Source organism: Nerophis lumbriciformis, linkage group LG30, assembly GCF_033978685.3.
Source record: "Nerophis lumbriciformis linkage group LG30, RoL_Nlum_v2.1, whole genome shotgun sequence".
Classification (NCBI taxonomy): domain Eukaryota; kingdom Metazoa; phylum Chordata; class Actinopteri; order Syngnathiformes; family Syngnathidae; genus Nerophis; species Nerophis lumbriciformis.
In genome coordinates this window covers 18,218,844-18,236,476 of record NC_084577.2, presented here as the reverse complement: position 1 = coordinate 18,236,476, position 17,633 = coordinate 18,218,844, and the positions used below count along the sequence as shown (strand labels likewise).

At 37.5% G+C, this 17,633-nt stretch overlaps 2 protein-coding genes across 3 annotated transcripts in view; one reads left to right on the top strand and one right to left on the bottom strand.

The window, feature by feature from the left end:
- The window catches only part of LOC133572729 (uncharacterized), a 56,628-nt gene that overhangs the window by 2,447 nt on the left and 36,548 nt on the right, over positions 1-17,633 (bottom strand). The window contains exon 1 of one of the 2 annotated variants that reach the window (XM_061925700.1): positions 1,382-1,838. The exons of the other annotated variant lie outside the window; for it this stretch is intronic. The gene's annotated coding sequence lies outside the window, so the exon portion shown is untranslated. Of the gene's footprint in view, positions 1-1,381; positions 1,839-17,633 lie in introns of those variants that run through there. 2 annotated transcript variants of the gene reach the window in all.
- LOC133572733 (protein yippee-like 2) overlaps positions 17,223-17,633 on the top strand; it is a 31,170-nt gene continuing 30,759 nt past the window's right edge. The window contains exon 1 of the mRNA XM_061925711.1: positions 17,223-17,594. The gene's annotated coding sequence lies outside the window, so the exon portion shown is untranslated. The remainder of the gene's footprint in view (positions 17,595-17,633) is intronic.

Here is a 17,633-nt window from a genome sequence, read left to right as displayed (position 1 = left end):
GTAAATGTGGAAGTAGTGTCAAAGCGCTTTGAGTACCTTGAAGGTAGAAAAGCGCTATACAAGTACAACCCATTTATTTATCATTTATCTAGAGGGCTTATATAGTGGGAGCATATCAGTGATATACTTCGGCCCTAGACCATGAAGTGTTTTATATGTGAGCAGGAGGATTTTGAAATCAATTCTCTGATGTATAGGGAGCCAATGTAAGGATTTAAAAATTATATTAATATTATATGATATTATATTAATGTTCATCTATAAAAACACCAATGTTAAATGTCAATTATTTTCATGTTGCTGCTGAGACTTAAACAAGCCCTCTCAAACCAGGGGACTTTATTTAAAAAAAAATTATTTTGTGTTTTTGTTAGCTAATAAAGTGAGCTTAGCGAGATGTTTTTTTAAAAGAAAATTGGGAATTATTTTTGACTTTTCTTATATCATTTTCCAAGGCTTTTTCTTTTTTCTTATCTCAAAACACCTCTAAAGTTGTGATCCTATTATGCAAGACCTACTTTTTGTACTTGTTGGTACCTGTTTTTGGTGTATTTGGGAAAGTCTCGAAAATTTTAAATCAAGGCATGGTGAGATATTTTCATGTATGGGTTAGTTTATGGGCCAAACTATATCGGGATCTGATTTTTGATCCTTATCATCCAGCTCTACACTAATGTTATCAATCGGGCTGTGTTTAATTGAGCGTTACAGTCAGTCTTATGATGGCATTGTGTTATATGTATGTGTCCACATGTGTACGTTGTTTGAGTCTTAATAATGAAATTGTAATAAATAAGACATTGAGTGTGAATGTTGTCTGTCTATCTGTGTTGGCCCTGTAATGAGGTGGTGACTTGCCCTGGGTGTACCCCGCCTATACCGCCCGAATGCAGCTGAGATAGGCTCCAGCACCCCCCTTGACCCCGAAAGGGACAAGCGGTAGAAAATGGTAAATGGGTTATACTTGTATAGCGCTTTTCTACCTTCAAGGTACTCAAAGCGCTTTTGACACTATTTCCACATTCACACACTGATGGCGGAAGCTGCCATGCAAGGCCCTAACCACGACCCGTCAGGAGCAAGGGTGAAGTGTCTTGCCCTAGGACACAACAAACGTGACGAGGTTGGTAGAAGGTGGGGATCTAACCAGGAACCCTCAGGTTGCTGGCATTGCCACTCTCCAAACCGCGCCACGCCGTCCCAAAATGGATGGATTTAATTATTATATTTTTGTTTGCAGATTAAAACTCGTTTACCAATTATACTATCTTACTTTTAGATGACAATACTTCTCCACTCAGTAAAGTTATTCCAAGTATTCTTTCATGTCAATGATGAAACATAAAGTTAGTAAAGATGTGAGAGTAAGAAGTAATCAAACCTGTTCTGTGTAACACAACTTGATGCTTCTAGAAAACAGCGTCCAGTAGTTGACGTTGTCGCTAGTTCTCCTCTTTTGGTGGAGAAAGTTCCTTCTCGTGCTGTACTATCTTTCTAACACTACACATATTTCTTCCACAGCCGCACTTAGTCGCTAATTCACCAACACTCAGCATTCGTATTTTACACATGATCACTTTACACTCACACTTTTGTCTGCTTAGCGATGTGTGGCTAAGTTAGCAGCTAGCAAGCTAAGCTAACTAGCAGGCTAGATTAGCCTCAGAAGCTTCAAAGTTCACAGAGTCGAGTTCATTCTGACACAAAGAATAAATAAGGTTTAGTTTGTCACACCTTAGACGAATAAGTACAAACGTAAACAAATGAAGGAATTAACGCAGACTTAATGACCACACTGCTCTGTTAGCGTTAACGAGACGATTGGTACCAGAGCCAAATTTCATGAACAGTGCGCATGTGCAAAGGTGCAGCCAACGTCACTTCCTGTTGACATTTTTTTACCTCTTCTTTTTGCAGAACAGTATTTGCAAGCAAATTTACACATTACAATTTACAATTAATAAGCGCAGTCATTGCACAAAAATGGGAGCAATATAAAAGTCTATACAGAGAAAGGGGACAATATGTGAGAATTAACAATTACTTAGTCTTAGACTTTGATTGATTGATTGAGACTTTTATTAGTAGATTGCACAGTACAGTACATATTCCGTACAATTGACCAGTAAATGGTAACACCCGAATAAGTTTTTCAACTTGTTTAAGTCGGGGTCCACGTTAATGAATTCATCAATTCAACTTTAATGATCCACAAGGGAAATTGCTCCACACAGTAGCTCAGTTACAAATGATGGAAATGATAAGGATGGAAAGGATTGTGCACACTAGGGCACAAAAAGAGGACGAAAACAAAAGGTATAAAGTAGACTAAGAATGTACCATAGTAGCAATATAAAATATAACATAGCACGGCGGATCAGGGGTTAGTGTATGTGCCTCACAATACGAAGGTCCTGAGTTCAATCCCGGGCTCGGGATCTTTCTGTGTGGAGTTCGCATGTTCTCCCCGTGACTGCGTGGGTTCCCTTCGGGTACTCCGGCTTCCTCCCACCTCCAAAGACATGCACCTGGGGATAGGTTGATTGGCAACACTAAATTGGCCCTAGTGTGTGAATGTGAGTGTGAATGTTGTCTGTCTATCTGTGTTGGCCCTGTGATGAGGTGGCGACTTGTCCAGGGTGTACCCCGCCTTCCGCCCGAATGCAGCTGAGATAGGCTCCAGCGACCCCGAACGGGACAAGTGGTAGAAATGGATGGATGGATAGATATATACAGGATACAGTACGGGCCAAAAGTTTGGACACACCTTCTCCTCATCAAAAGTGTTTTCTTTATTTTCATGACTATTTACATTGTAGATTGTCACTGAAGGCATCAAAACTATGAATGAACACATGTGGAGTTATGTACTTAACAAATAACTGGAAACATGTTTTATATTCTAGTTTCTTCAAAATAGTCACTCATTGCTCTGATTACTGCTTTGCACACTCTTAGCATTCTCTAAATGAGCTTCAAGCACACTTGTAAAGTGAAAACCATGTCAGGTGACTACCTCTTGAAGCTACCATCTCAAAGAGATTGTGTTCTGAGTGTCGAGTTGAACATTGGTTACAATAGTAAAAACACATACCAGAAGCAGGCAGCAGTCAACAAATACATATTGGATTGTAATAGGTCAAATAGTAGGCTATTTTGTTACTCAAAAGGATCATTTGGATCATTGTGCACATGGGTGAGTGAGGACACTTTCCATTTTGCTCTACTTGTCTGGGTTCGTCCACACATGTCCCTTTATCATGTCCTAATTCTACCTCAAGATCTTCTCTCAGATGGACATGCTCAGAAAATGGCACTTCTATCCATCTATCGATTTTCTACCGCTTGTTCCTTTTGGGGTCACAGGGGGTGCTGGAGCCTATCTCAGTCACATTCGGGCTGACAAGTGGACAAGTCCCCACCTCATCGCAAGGCAAACACAGATAGACAGACAACATTCACACTCACGTTCACACACTAGGCCCAATTTAGTGTTGCCAATCAACCCACTTCCATGTCTTTGGAGGTGGGAGGAAGCCGGAGTACCCGAAGGGAACCCACCCAGTCACGGGGAAACTCCAACACAGAAAGACCCCGAGCCCGGGGATCGAACCCAAGACCTTCATATTGTGAGGCACATGCACTAACCCCTTTTCCACCGTGCTGCCCATGTACAACGTTCTATAGAACTGAATGGGGTGTATTTCCAAAACTACCCAGTAGATGGTATCGTTACTCTACTAGTCAGTGCACTTGAACTGCTGTCAACAACTTCATTGATAGCCCTTGTAAAGTGCACGTCTACATTTCCTTTTTCTTACCAAAAAATGTGCATTATTCATTCCCCCCAGGATTCCGCAGGCTTATTTTCTGATTGTTGCATCATAAAATGCTTGAATTTGCTGCAAAGGTTGCGATTTTTTGAGGCCACTTTTTAATCGATAAAATTTAATCAGCTTGTGATTTTATGAATTTGTTATCAATGATTTCAGTGTTCCGTGTAAATTCAATCTTTAAAAAAAAAAAGCACAGGTTTTCAACAAAAATTGGAAACTGAATACAGTATTGATGTTTTACTCGATTTATACCACACAAACATGAACATACATGCTAGATGGCAGTAAAAGCACATACTCTGAGCTAATTTTCAAATCACTGTATTGTTTCAATTCATTCTAACTAATACTTACCTTACCTTAGACGAGGGGTCAGCAACCCGCGGCTCTTTAGCGCTGTCCTAGTGGCTCCCTGGAGCTTTTTAAAAAATTTATGAAAATGAAACAATATGGGTTAAAAATATCTTTTTTGTTTTAATATGGTTTCTGTAGGAGGACAAATATGACACAAACCTTCCTAATTGTTAGAAAGCCCACTGTTTTAATATGTGTGTGTTTATGCCTCACTAATGAGAGTATTTGTTAAGCGCTGTTTTGACTTACTAATTTCGGCTGTCCTTGAACTCACCGTAGTTGTGTGGACTGTGACGCAACAGTTTGTTTACATGTATAACTTTCTCTGATGCTGCCACAGTAAGACGTGTTTTATGCCACTCCTTCTTTGTCTCATTTTGTCTACCAAACATTTTATGCTGTGAGTGAATGTACAAACCCCATTTCCATATGAGTTGGGAAATTAAGTTAGATGTAAATATAAACGGAATACAATGATTTGCAAATCCTTTTCAACCCATATTCAGTTGAATATGCTACAAAGACAACATATTTGATGTTCAAACTGATAAACTTTTTTTTTTTTGCAAATAATCATTAACTTTAGAATTTGATGCCAGCAACAAGTGACAAAGAAGTTGGGAAAGGTGGCAATAAATACTGATAAAGTTGAGGAATGCTCATCAAACACTTATTTGGAACATCCTACAGGTGAACAGGCAAATTGGGAACAGGTGGGTGCCATGATTGGGTATAAAAGTAGATTCCATGAAATGCTCAGTCATTCACAAACAAGGATGGGGCGAGGGTCACCACTTTGTCAACAAATGCGTGAGCAAATTGTTGAACAGTTTAAGAAAAAACTTTCTCAACCAGCTATTGCAAGGAATTTAGGGATTTCACCATCTACGGTCCGTAATATCATCAAAGGGTTCAGAGAATCTGGAGAAATCACTGCATGTAAGCAGCTAAGCCCGTGACCTTTGATCCCTCAGGCTGTACTGCATCAACAAGCGACATCAGTGTGTAAAGGATATCACCACATGGGCTCAGGAACACTTCAGAAACCCACTGTCAGCAACTACAGTTGGTCGCTACATCTGTAAGTGCAAGTTAAAACTCTCCTATGCAAGGCGAAAACCGTTTATCAACAACACCCAGAACCGCCGTCGGCTTCGCTGGGCCTGAGCTCATCTAAGATGGACTGATACAAAGTGGAAAAGTGTTCTGTGGTCTGACGAGTCCACATTTCAAATTGTTTTTAGAAACTGTGGACGTCGTGTCCTCCGGACCAAAGAGGAAAAGAACCATCCGGATTGTTATAGGCGCAAAGTTGAAAAGCCAGCATCTGTGATGGTATGGGGGTGTATTAGTGCCCAAGACATGGGTAACTTACACATCTGTGAAGGCGTCATTAATGCTGAAAGGTACATACAGGTTTTGGAGCAACATATGTTGCCATCCAAGCAACGTTACCATGGACGCCCCAGCTTATTTCAGCAAGACAATGCCAAGCCACATGTTACATCAACGTGGCTTCATAGTAAAAGAGTGCGGGTACTAGACTGGCCTGCCTGTAGTCCAGACCTGTCTCCCAATGAAAATGTGTGGCGCATTATGAAGCTTAAAATACCACAACGGAGACCCCCGGACTGTTGAACAACTTAAGCTGTACATCAAGCAAGAATGGGAAAGAATTCCACCTGAGAAGCTTAAAAAATGTGCCTCCTCAGTTCCCAAACATTTACTGAGTGTTGTTAAAAGGAAAGGCCATGTAACACAGTGGTGAACATGCCCTTTCCCAACTACTTTGGCACGTGTTGCAGCCATGAAATTCTAAGTTAATTATTATTTGCAAAAAAAAATAAAGTTTATGAGTTTGAAGATCAAATATATTGTCTTTGTAGCATATTCAACTGAATATGGGTTGAAAAGGATTTGCAAATAAATAAATAAATGATAAATGGGTTGTACTTGTATAGCGCTTTTCTACCTTCAAGGTACGCAAAGCGCTTTGACACTACTTCCACATTTACCCATTCACACACACACATTCACACACTGATGGAGGGAGCTGCCATGCAAGGCGCTAACCAGCAACCATCAGGAGCAAGGGTGAAGTGTCTTGCTCAGGACACAACGGACATGACGAGGTTGGTACTAGGTGGGGATTGAACCAGGGACCCTCGGGTCGCGCACGGCCATTCTCCCAAATCATTGTATTCCATTTATATTTACATCTAACACAATTTCCCAACTCATATGGAAACGGGGTTTGTACAAAGGTGAGCTTTGTTGATGTTATTGACTTGTGTGGGGTGCTTACCCGGCATATTAGGTCAGTGCATGACTGCAAGCTAATCGATGCTAACAGGCTATTTGGCTAGCTTTATGTACACATTGCATCATTATGCCTCGTTTGTAGGTATATTAGAGCTCATTTAATTTCCTTTAATTATGTCCTCTGTGTATTTAATTTATATTTGTATGTCTCACGACCCATTATCTCTATGTAATATTGGCTGCATTTCTGATAGTTGTTAGTGTGCCATGTTGTTCCAGACCACAGCAAACGTTACCCAGCCTGCAAAGATTGTAATACATCCACTAAAAGAGGACAGCCAGCGGTGTCCTTTAACTTAGACACACATATTTATACCTTTGGCCTTTCTAAGCCAGTAATTTCCAGGAGTTACCTCACCCTCTGAGAAGCTTCCGTTTTGCTAATGTTTTCCTAGGTTGTAAAAATGTGTAGAATAAATATTACATTTCCGTCAATGAAGATTTGCGTCAGCCTGCGACACATAGTCATTTTGATATTAGGCTAACATAGCTAATATAGACATTTACATCATGTTTTGCCTTCATTATAAGACTTATATAATAAGGCTGTTAATTTTTTGCTGCTCCAGACGGATTAGTTTTTTGTATTTTTGGTCCAATATGGCTCTTTCAACATTTTGGGTTGCCGACCCCTGTTCCGTTCCATCCTCTAGAGCAGTGATTTTCAACCTTTTTTGAGCCAAGGCACATTTTTTGCGTTGAAAAAATCCGGAGGCACACCACCAGCAAAAATCATTATAAAACGAAAATCAGTTGACAGTAAAAAGTCGTTGTCACAATTGTTGGATATGACTTTAAACCATAACCAAGCATGCATCACTATAGCTCTTGTCTCAAAGTAGGTGTACTGTGTACTACGCTGTGATTTATTTTGTTTTTTTGCTGGTTTCCTGTGTGTAGTTTTTTAGTTCTTGTCTTGTGCTCATATTTTGGAGGCTTTTTCTCTTTTTTTGGTATTTTCCTGTAGCAGTTTCATGTCTTCCTTTGAGCAATATTTCCCGCATCTACTTTGTTTTAGCAATCAAGAATATTTCAGTTGTTTTTATCCTTCTTTGTGGGGACATTGTTGATGTCATGTTCGGATGCACATTGTGGACGCCGTCTGTGCTCCACAGTAAGTCTTTGCTGTCGTCCAGCATTCTGTTTTTGTATACTTTGCAACCAGTTCAGTTTTAGTTTCGTTCTGCATAGCCTTCCCTAAGCTTCAATGCCTTTTCTTAGGGGCACTCACCTTTTGTTTATTTTTGGTTTAAGCATTAGTTACCTTTTTACCTGCCTGCTGCCTTCTGCTGTTTCCAACATCTACAAAGTAATTAGCTACCGGCTGCCACCTACTGATATGGAATTTAGTATTACACGGTTAGTCTGCCGAGCTCTAGACAGTACAGACACTCAACAACAACGCATCATTTGCAGACTATAATTACTGGTTTGCAAAAAATATTTTTAACCCAAATAGGTGAAATTAGATAATCTCCCACGGCACACCAGACGGTATCTCACGGCACACTAGTGTGCCACGGCACAGTGGTTGAAAAACACTGCACTAGAGGGCATCGATCCGCCAACTCCGCTACGCCAGCCCCGAGCCCGGGACGCTTTTGAGGTGAGGAGGGTTTGTCACGGGGCTAGCGACCCTGTACCGTAGAAAACGTCATGCTTCAGAAACCGCACAACTAATACTGGTATCAATTAATTATATTTACAAAAACAAACATCACCAAAGTCTTCCTTATTGCCAGCTCTGTCGTCCACAAGTTGCAGACATTCTCTGTGTATGTTTTAAACTTGAAACGTGTTTGTCCATCTTAAACATTCATTCATTTTCCAACACATTTACCCACGCACTTTAGTGAACTGTTGAGAGCAACCTATAAAGCTATTTTGTGTTTGTAAATGAGAGACTATGAGTGATTATCATCATACTTCAACATCTCTATCATGTACAGTAAATGCGGCCTCTTCGTTAGGTCAACATTGAAAATGAAAATGCATTCTTAATTGTCTAACACTGGATAAGTAAAGGTGGAATAAATATATAAATACATGTAAAAAAGGAAGTGAGGACGCCTGTGTGTTGCTAAATGTTCATATCACCTCCCATGGGGTGATCAAGGGTGATGGGTCAAATGCAGAGAATAATTTCGCCACACCTAGTGTGTGTGTTTGACAATCATTGGTACTTTAACTTTAACTCAATATACTACATTACCAAGAAGGTTTAGCACTGTAAACAGGAACAGGGAGTAGGTCTGAGCTATGTGAGAGGACAACAATTGTGAGGTTTGAGCAATAAAGAGTTGATATGTTGTTACACATTTTGAGCGCTGCTCACAGACAAATTCAATTGGCAAAAATATAAAACAAATTGCAGATTGGTTGAATTTGCATGACATGGCACGATCGTGACATCGCTAATAAATGATTAATGAGTTTTAAATATCTGTTTATTTTTCTCTTTATAGACTATGTCAGTGATTCTCAAACTGTGGTACTGAGCTCCATCCAGTGGTTTGTCAAATAATCACTTAATTAACTATATTTAAGTACAGTGTTCAATGTCCCTCCAGTATATTCAAACACAGTGGTACTGTTCAAAAGGTGTGTAATGTTACAATGGCCAAAAATTATAAACATAGTCGTTAAATAATCTGCCTTGTTTTTAATGAATATTTAGACTTATTACACTACTGTACTTTAATGTTGGTCATTATGGTGGTACTTGGAGAGCCAAGTGTTTTCTGAGGTGGTACTTGGTCAAAAAAAAAAAAAAGTTTAAGAACCACTGGACTACGTGATCCAAACAGTTTAACCAAAAGCCAGAGCTTTGTTACCTGGCTTGCAGGCAGGTGAGGCACTCTTCACTTTTCAGAGACACAGGCAGTAGTACCATGAATTGATTAACGTGGACCCCGACTTAAACAAGTTGAAAAACCTTATTCGGGTATTACCATTTAGTGGTCAATTGTATGGAATATGTACTGTACTGTGCAATCTACTAATGAAAGTCTCAATCAATCAATCAATCAGAATTTGCACCCCATTGTCCCCCCACGCTACCCTGCCCAGAAAAAAAACATGTATGTAGCAATACAGAGTTATTTATTATCATTTAAATTGCCAAGACCATACATTTGCAGCAACATTCAATAGAAAACATAAGCTAATTAAACAATTGCCCTGGGAAAATAATAACTAAAACCTCTAAATGTGGTCCAATTTGGCTGTTAGAAACTACCATGAGAGCTGCATATTAATCATTCAGTTTATTTATGCCCATGAGTATCACTGATCTCAGCACTTTTACTGTATTTGACAGGAACTGTAATCATTTGATGAAGTGTAACCATTTTTCAGAGACCATTTTTTAAAATTAGCACAGTTGGACCAGATGTGACATATAGCGCTAATATTGAAGGCAGGAAGTGTTGGTGTGTAAAATAGAGCTCTTGACAGTGGCCGCGGAGGAACAAGACTCCTCTAGTCGAGGCGGTTGAAAACAAAAAAAAGTGCTTCTTGAGTTTTTGCTTGCTTGCATTTTTACTTTGTTTGCACTCGGTTAGAATATTTTCTTTGGAGGGCTTTAATACTTATTTATTTGCAGTGTTAGTAAAAACGGCGTTACATAATAACGGCGTTACTATATTTACTAGTAACCGGCAATCTAATTTCAATTACTTTTACGTATGTTCCTGACGCGTTTATTGTGGTTGTATGTCAACAAGACGGCATCAGAAGTTCAATGCAAGAAGTAATGTCTTACACACACACACACACACACACACACACACACACACACACACACACACACACACACACACACACACACACACACACACACACACACGCACACGAACACACATTCTTGTATTTGTTACCTTTTTGAGACCTCCAAAAAATGCCTACCTCTTTAGGACCATCCTTTCTAGATACAGTATATAAAGATTTGTATTTACAACATTAATAATATATACATTCTATGCAAATATAAAAAAAGGTAAGCTTTTAGTAAAAAAAATTGTTTTTAAATTTTTTGTTTGTAATTGTTTTTTAATCTTTATTATTTACTTCAAGTTATTACAATATGTCTCTATATACATTTTTTTATTTTTTTATTATTAATTTTGGCCAAAGGGGGTGCATTTCAATTTCTTACACACACTTGTTATTACATATGTTGGCCAGAGGGGGAGCACTTCAAATTCTTACGCACACTTGCTATTTCATATGTTGACGAGAGGGGGAGCACTTTTAAAACCGAAACACAGTCAATTTGAAAAATCCTTCCTTTTCGGGACCACCCTAAATTTGATAGATTCCACCACCAGGGGTGCAAATGAGACATTCTCTATTAGATGCAATGGTTTTCCGTATTGGGACCATGATTTATGTCCTAACTTGTTCATCGCTCCTCATATGGAAGGTACTTTTCCTTGTTGATGTCTCAAGAAGGGTAGAAATACAAGAACACACACACACACACACACATATATATATATATATATATATATGTATATCCATCCATCTATTTTCTACCGCTTATTCCCTTCGGGGTCGCGGGGGGCGCTGGAGCCTATCTCAGCTACAATCGGGTGGAAGGCGGCGTACACCCTGTATATATACATATACATATATATAAAAAATATATATATATATAGTATACATATATATATATATAGTATACACATATATATATATATATATATATATATATATATATATATATATATATATATATATATATATATATATATATATATATATATATATATATATATATATACCCACACTCCTACTACTATAAGGGAATAATGAACAACAAATGAATGAAGCTTGCAATCCAAACAATACCCAATTTGTGGACAATTAAGGAACCTACAGCCTTTGAAGCACCATCAATCTCTTAATTAACTTGCGCTAACACAATCCACTAAAAAGATTCAAAGTGCTGCTGCTAAGCTAACAAACAGTAAAATGCTACTCTGAGCGCTGAAGGATTTGAATGTTTTTAATGCTAACTACATATATTGCTAGCATACACATACACCGACCTAATACAATGAGTGTATTAATCTTACCATCATATTTTTGCTCGCTAACTGTCATATAGTATTATAGTATATCATTAGGTGTTATTTTAAATGGTTAGTTTTAAAGTCACACATATAAAGGGACACACAATAGAGCCCTGACATGACGGTGCGAAGTATTTGCGAGCGGCAATCATCATCAAGATAAGCCTGCAGAGGAACAGTAACCATGGAAACCGGAGTCAGAGGGGACAAAGACAACCCAACACCCCCTTTGGAAAAGAACATATCAGTCCCTGGGAAAAAGGAGCCAGAGCCAGAAGAAGCAGAATGTCTCCCTTTCCCTGCTTGTGGCCATGAGGGAATTATATTTATTTGCTTCAAACAATCCCACTGTAAAAAAAAATCTAAGATGGTGAATCAGAAAATTGACAACGACTTGGTGAGCTTTATTAGAGATTAAACGAACACGCTCTCGCTGACGTCACACGACACTTGGCCACAGGCGCTTGCTACCTTTTAAAGGTACATACACACTCTGCTCTCATGAAACATCTCAATGCATATGCCAGATATTTGAAGGTTGTTGTTTTGTTTTGTTACAGTAAGTAACACATTATCTACTTTCCCTAGTAATTAATTACATTTATTAAAAGTAATTCAGTTATTAATTCAATTATGTTTTTGGTAAACTAATGAGTAACTATAATGATTTGTGACGGGGGTAATTTGCCGAACACCTTGGGTAGTTTTGAAAGAAAAAAAAGCTTTCTTGTGTCCATCTCATCTTCTGCGCTTTATTTCTATACGAAACTCTCAAAACCGCGCCAGTAAGTGTTGCGGAACGTCTTTCGCAATCAGGTCTGCACATGCGCAGTAACGCGAGAAGGGAGGGGGATTTGTCGGAACAATCGTGATTGATTGAGCATTTTGATGTATTTTTCAGATAACAAATCAAGTCAAAAATAAAGGAATGAGTGTTTTAAATGTAATTCATCTTTATTAATCGTTTTTGAGACGTTTGGGGGCCCCAGGTAACTGTCTGTGTTTACCTAATGGTAGGTTTGCCGCTGACTACAGTCTTTTACAAATAAATACTCACCTGGATCTAAAGATTTAAAATACAGTATTGAGATTTTATTGTTATTTATTTTAAAGTAAACTTCCCTAATAAGTGTACAGAGTGTGTTTCATTATACAATTATGTTTATTTATGGTTTTTTTTATAATTTATTTTTTATTTGTAGATTCTGCAATTAGCACCCCCTTCAACAAATTGTGCTCCAGGCATCTGCCTGTCCTTGCAGCGAATTATTATTCTTGCTAATCGAATGTTTTCTCCAAACAGCTTATTGATGAGGAAAGCTCTCCACCTCATCTCACTGCCAGAGGAATATAGGTAAAAAGTTATCACTTTGTTTTCCCAAAGACTTTTATGCATTGTTTATTCTCTTTTGCCCTTTGTTGGATATAACAGCACATGTACTATCTTTAGAAATACCATTAGTGTATTGTTTTACCTTCCAAGTGTACATTTGGGTGTTCAACTGTGATGAAGATTTCCAGAGGGCATTTAATTTTGGATTTACAGGGGTTTTAACAGGTTTTCCCACCAAGCTGAAACACTTCTTGGATCAAAACGGCCTTTCCAAACCTGAGTAACTGTTTCCACCACAAGCCCTTTATAGCACATATTATTGCAGACCTAAAAATGTAAACATTACAGTGAGCAAAAAAACATGTGAAAATATTTATTTGCAAATATTGGATCCATTCACCAATTGATATCACTTTTTTTTTTTAAACCTAAATTGTTTTACTCAAACGTAACATTATTTGTGCACAAATTTGCAAAATTATTTTTCCTCAAATAAGCACCAGCAGGAGCAGTTGTAAATAGGCCATTGCATTATTTGTTCCCCTTTTGAAAATGGGTATCCAAGCAGTGTGCACTGATAGAATAGTCGTCTTAACAGGCTCCATACCTGCAGAAAAAAACCCTGTCTGCCATGACGAGAAAGGTGACATTGCTATAAAACCAAATTTAATGAAAGGGGTATATATTTATGAGCTGTTTTTAAATTTGATAAGTGTTCTTATCTGTCGTAGTGACTGTAAAGTGAATAACAGTAAGCGGTGATATAATAAATGAGGGTGCTGAGTTTATGCAAAAATATATATTTCATGGATAATAAAAGCAGAAATGTTCCGTTAACAAAGCGATTCACTCTGAAGTCAGAGCTAATTTTTTTCTATGCGCTCCCAAGTTTCGTTAATTGGTTTGCTTTGAATCAATATTGCAAAAAATGTTAAGATCTACAAGTATTACAGATCTTACAACAATTTGCAATGTGTTGTATTTCATGTTCTTTTTGCATGCTTGTGCACTTGCCAATTATTCTGTGGAAATAAAAAGTACATGTTGATCTATTCCGGACTAATTCACATTTTGTTTTTATCTTGCAGTAAAATGCAATAAATGAGATATCCAATGTATGGATAATAAGTGTTGTGGTAAATTACTTGTAAAATTGTCTAAACAAAGCTCACTTTGTCTTCCAGAAACTACAGTAACTCGCCACTAGATGGCGACAATGAGTTAAAGAAGTGCAGTAGGTATGCGCTGAAACCAAATATGCTTGTAGAAACAATGCTCGGTGTATAGTTGTATAGACCAGGATGTCCAAACTTTTTCCACCAAGGGTCACATACTGAAAAGTCAAAGAGTGCAGGCGCCATTTTGATATGTTTTTGTATTTAAGAAAAATGCTAAAAACAGATATTATATATATTTAAAGCCAAAACTTTGTCAGCTTTGTGTTGTCTAAGTACATCATTATTATTAATTAGAACATTTCAGCTTCTTCTCATTAAATATTTATTTTTTTGCTCTTTTTTCTTAAATTGTTTTACTCTTCTTTTCCCATGTAGGAATACAATACAAATACTGAAATAATATTAGGATTGGGTAATTGCTTAACCAAGTGTGTCAAAAATTATACCTGTACGAAAATATTAATGCTCATTTACACATTTAACAGTGGGTATTTTTAATCAATTAATCCATAAATTAGTATTATTTTATTTTTTTTATTTTGATTGTACTTTATAAATGATAAATGGGTTATACTTGTATAGCGCTTTTCTACCTACAAGGTACTCAAAGCGCTTTGACAGTATTTCCACATTCACCCATTCACACACACATTCACACACTGATGGCGGGAGCTGCCATGCAAGGCGCTAACCAGCAGCCATCAGGAGCAAGGGGTGAAGTGTCTTGCCCAAGGACACAACGGATGTGACTAGGATGGTAGAAGGTGGAGATTGAACCCCAGTAACCAGCAACCCTCTGAGCCACGCCGTCCCTTTAATTTATTTTCATTTAATTTTACTATATATTTATTTTATATTATTATTGTTATTATTATATTTATTTTCAGAGCTTCTAATATTTTAGATCATGGGTGTCCAAACCTTTTCACCAAGGGACCAATGGCCGCATACTGATTGTATGTTTTTATTATTTATTTATTTTTTTAAATGTTAAAAACAATATATATATATATATATATATATATATATATATATATATTTAAAGACAAACCATTGTGTTACAGGTGACTAAGTATATTGTTGTTTATTATTTTAAAATGTCAGCTTTTTCTCATTACATACTGATTTTTTTGCTCTTTTTTCTTAATTTTTTTTACTCTTGTTTTTTCCTATGTAGGAATACAATACAAATAACTGCAATCATATCAGGATTGAGTAATTGCATAACCTAGTGTGTCAAAAATTCTGCCTGTAGGAAAATATTAATGTACAGTTACACATATAACAGTGTTTTTTTTAACCAATTAATCCATAAATTAGTATTGTTTTTTTTTGATTGACGAACTAACTGACCTTTGTTTGTACTTTAGTTGATTTATTTTCATTGTATTTTACTATATATTCATTTTATATTATTATTTTATTATTATATTTATTTTCAGAGCTTCTAATATTTTAGATCATGGGTGTCCAAACCTTTTTCACCAAGGGACCAATGGCCGCATACTGATTGTATGTTTTTTTTTTGTTTTTTTTTAAATGCTAAAAACAAAATATATACATTTAAAGACAAACCATTGTGTTACAGGTGACTAAGTATATTGTTGTTTATTATTTAAAAATGTCAGCTTTTTCTCATTACATACTGATTTTTTTTGCTCTTTTTTCTTACATTTTTTTTACTCTTGTTTTTTCCTATGTAGGAATACAATACAAATAACTGAAATCCTATCAGGATTGGGTAATTGCATAACCTAGTGTGTCAAAAATTCTGCCTGTACGAAAATATTAATGTTCAGTTACACATCTAACAGTGGGTTTTTTTTTATCAATTAATCCATAAATTAGTTTTTTTTTTTTTTTTTTGATTGACGAACTAACTAAACTTTGTTTGTACTTTTATTTATTTTCATTTTATTTTACTATATATTTATCTTATATTATTATTTTATTCCATCCATCCATTTTCTACCGCTTATTCCCTTTGGGGTCGCGGGGGGCGCTGGAGCCTATCTCAGCTACAATCGGTCAGAAGGCGGGGTACACCCTGGACAAGTCGCCACCTCATCGCAGGGCCAACACAGATAGACAGACAACATTTACGCTCACATCCACACACTAGGGCCAATTTTTAGTGTTGCCAATCAACCTATCCCCAGGTGCATGTCTTTGGAAGTGGGAGGAAGCCGGAGTCGGGATTGAACCCAAGACTACTCAGGACCTTCGTATTGTGAGGCAGATGCACTAACCCTTCTACCACCGTGCTGTTATATTTATTTTCAGAGCTTCTAATATTTTAGATCATGGGTGTCCAAACCTTTTTCACCAAGGGACCAATGGCCGCATAAAAATTGTATGTTTTTTTTTTTTAAATGCTAAAAAAAATGTATATATATATTTAAAGACAGACCATTGTGTTACAGGTGACTAAGTGTATTGTTGTTTATTATTTTAAAATGTCAGCTTTTTCTTATTACATTCCGATTATTTTGCTCTTTTTGCTTACATTTTCACTGTTGTTGTTTTTTGTTTGTTTTTTGCAACACTGTAATTAAAAAAATTAGATGGGCTGCATGCCCGAACCACACGTTGGATATCACTGTTGTTGACGTTTAGGTATTCTTTTTTTCTAATATGTTGTGTTTTTAGGAACATCTACGTGCAGTCCTTGATCGTATTAGTTAATGTGCTGTTGCTGAAATATCAACCAATGAGCGCATTGTTGCTATGCTGTATCATTTATGTGATTGGCCAATAGTTCTATCACTCATTTCACAAGCCGCCTTTGTCCCGAAGAGCTAACAGTCAGGCTGGGGGAAAATGATACTCGTCCCTCGAATGTGGTACAGACAAAGTTTTGACTTTTAAACTTCGTATTACATACCACAGTAGTGTCATGTAAAGTAGGAGTAGGACGTTAACATTAGTAAAATGTCGTAGTCCGTTGACGTAATGACTTTCAATGGACGAGAAAGTATAGACTATTTCAACTATCGAGAAGCGTCATGAAGCTTTGCGCATGCGCGAGCGATTGTGTTTACGTCCTTATGTTCACAAGCAGCACAAACTGGAGTATACGTCGAATGATGTATCGTGTACATCATAAGATTTGAGCCACATTTAATAATGTATACTAGATAGGAAGGACATGAACGGATAATGTGAAGTACAGTCTGGACGTAGAACCGCGCTAACCCGGAAACAAGGCCGGAAGTAGAAAGGAGACAACTATCTCGCTCCGGCTGGTCGTGTCCGTACTCTTTACCCTCCTCCCCTGCAAACTGTGCTGGGCATCGTTGCGCGTCAAAACATTGCGTCTGTGCACGACTTATTACCAGGGCCCAGAAGACTCGGAGACAAGACACACAAAGACGACAAGACGTTTGTTCCGACCGGAGCTTCACGCAGATTTTAGGATTGGCACTGCCACACGGAAAACGAGGAGGTGCGACATTTTTTGAGGCAACGCGGAGGTGCCCTTTTCTCCCCCTCAAAGGTACAACTATTCACTGTGTTGTTGTTGGCGTCACTTTGC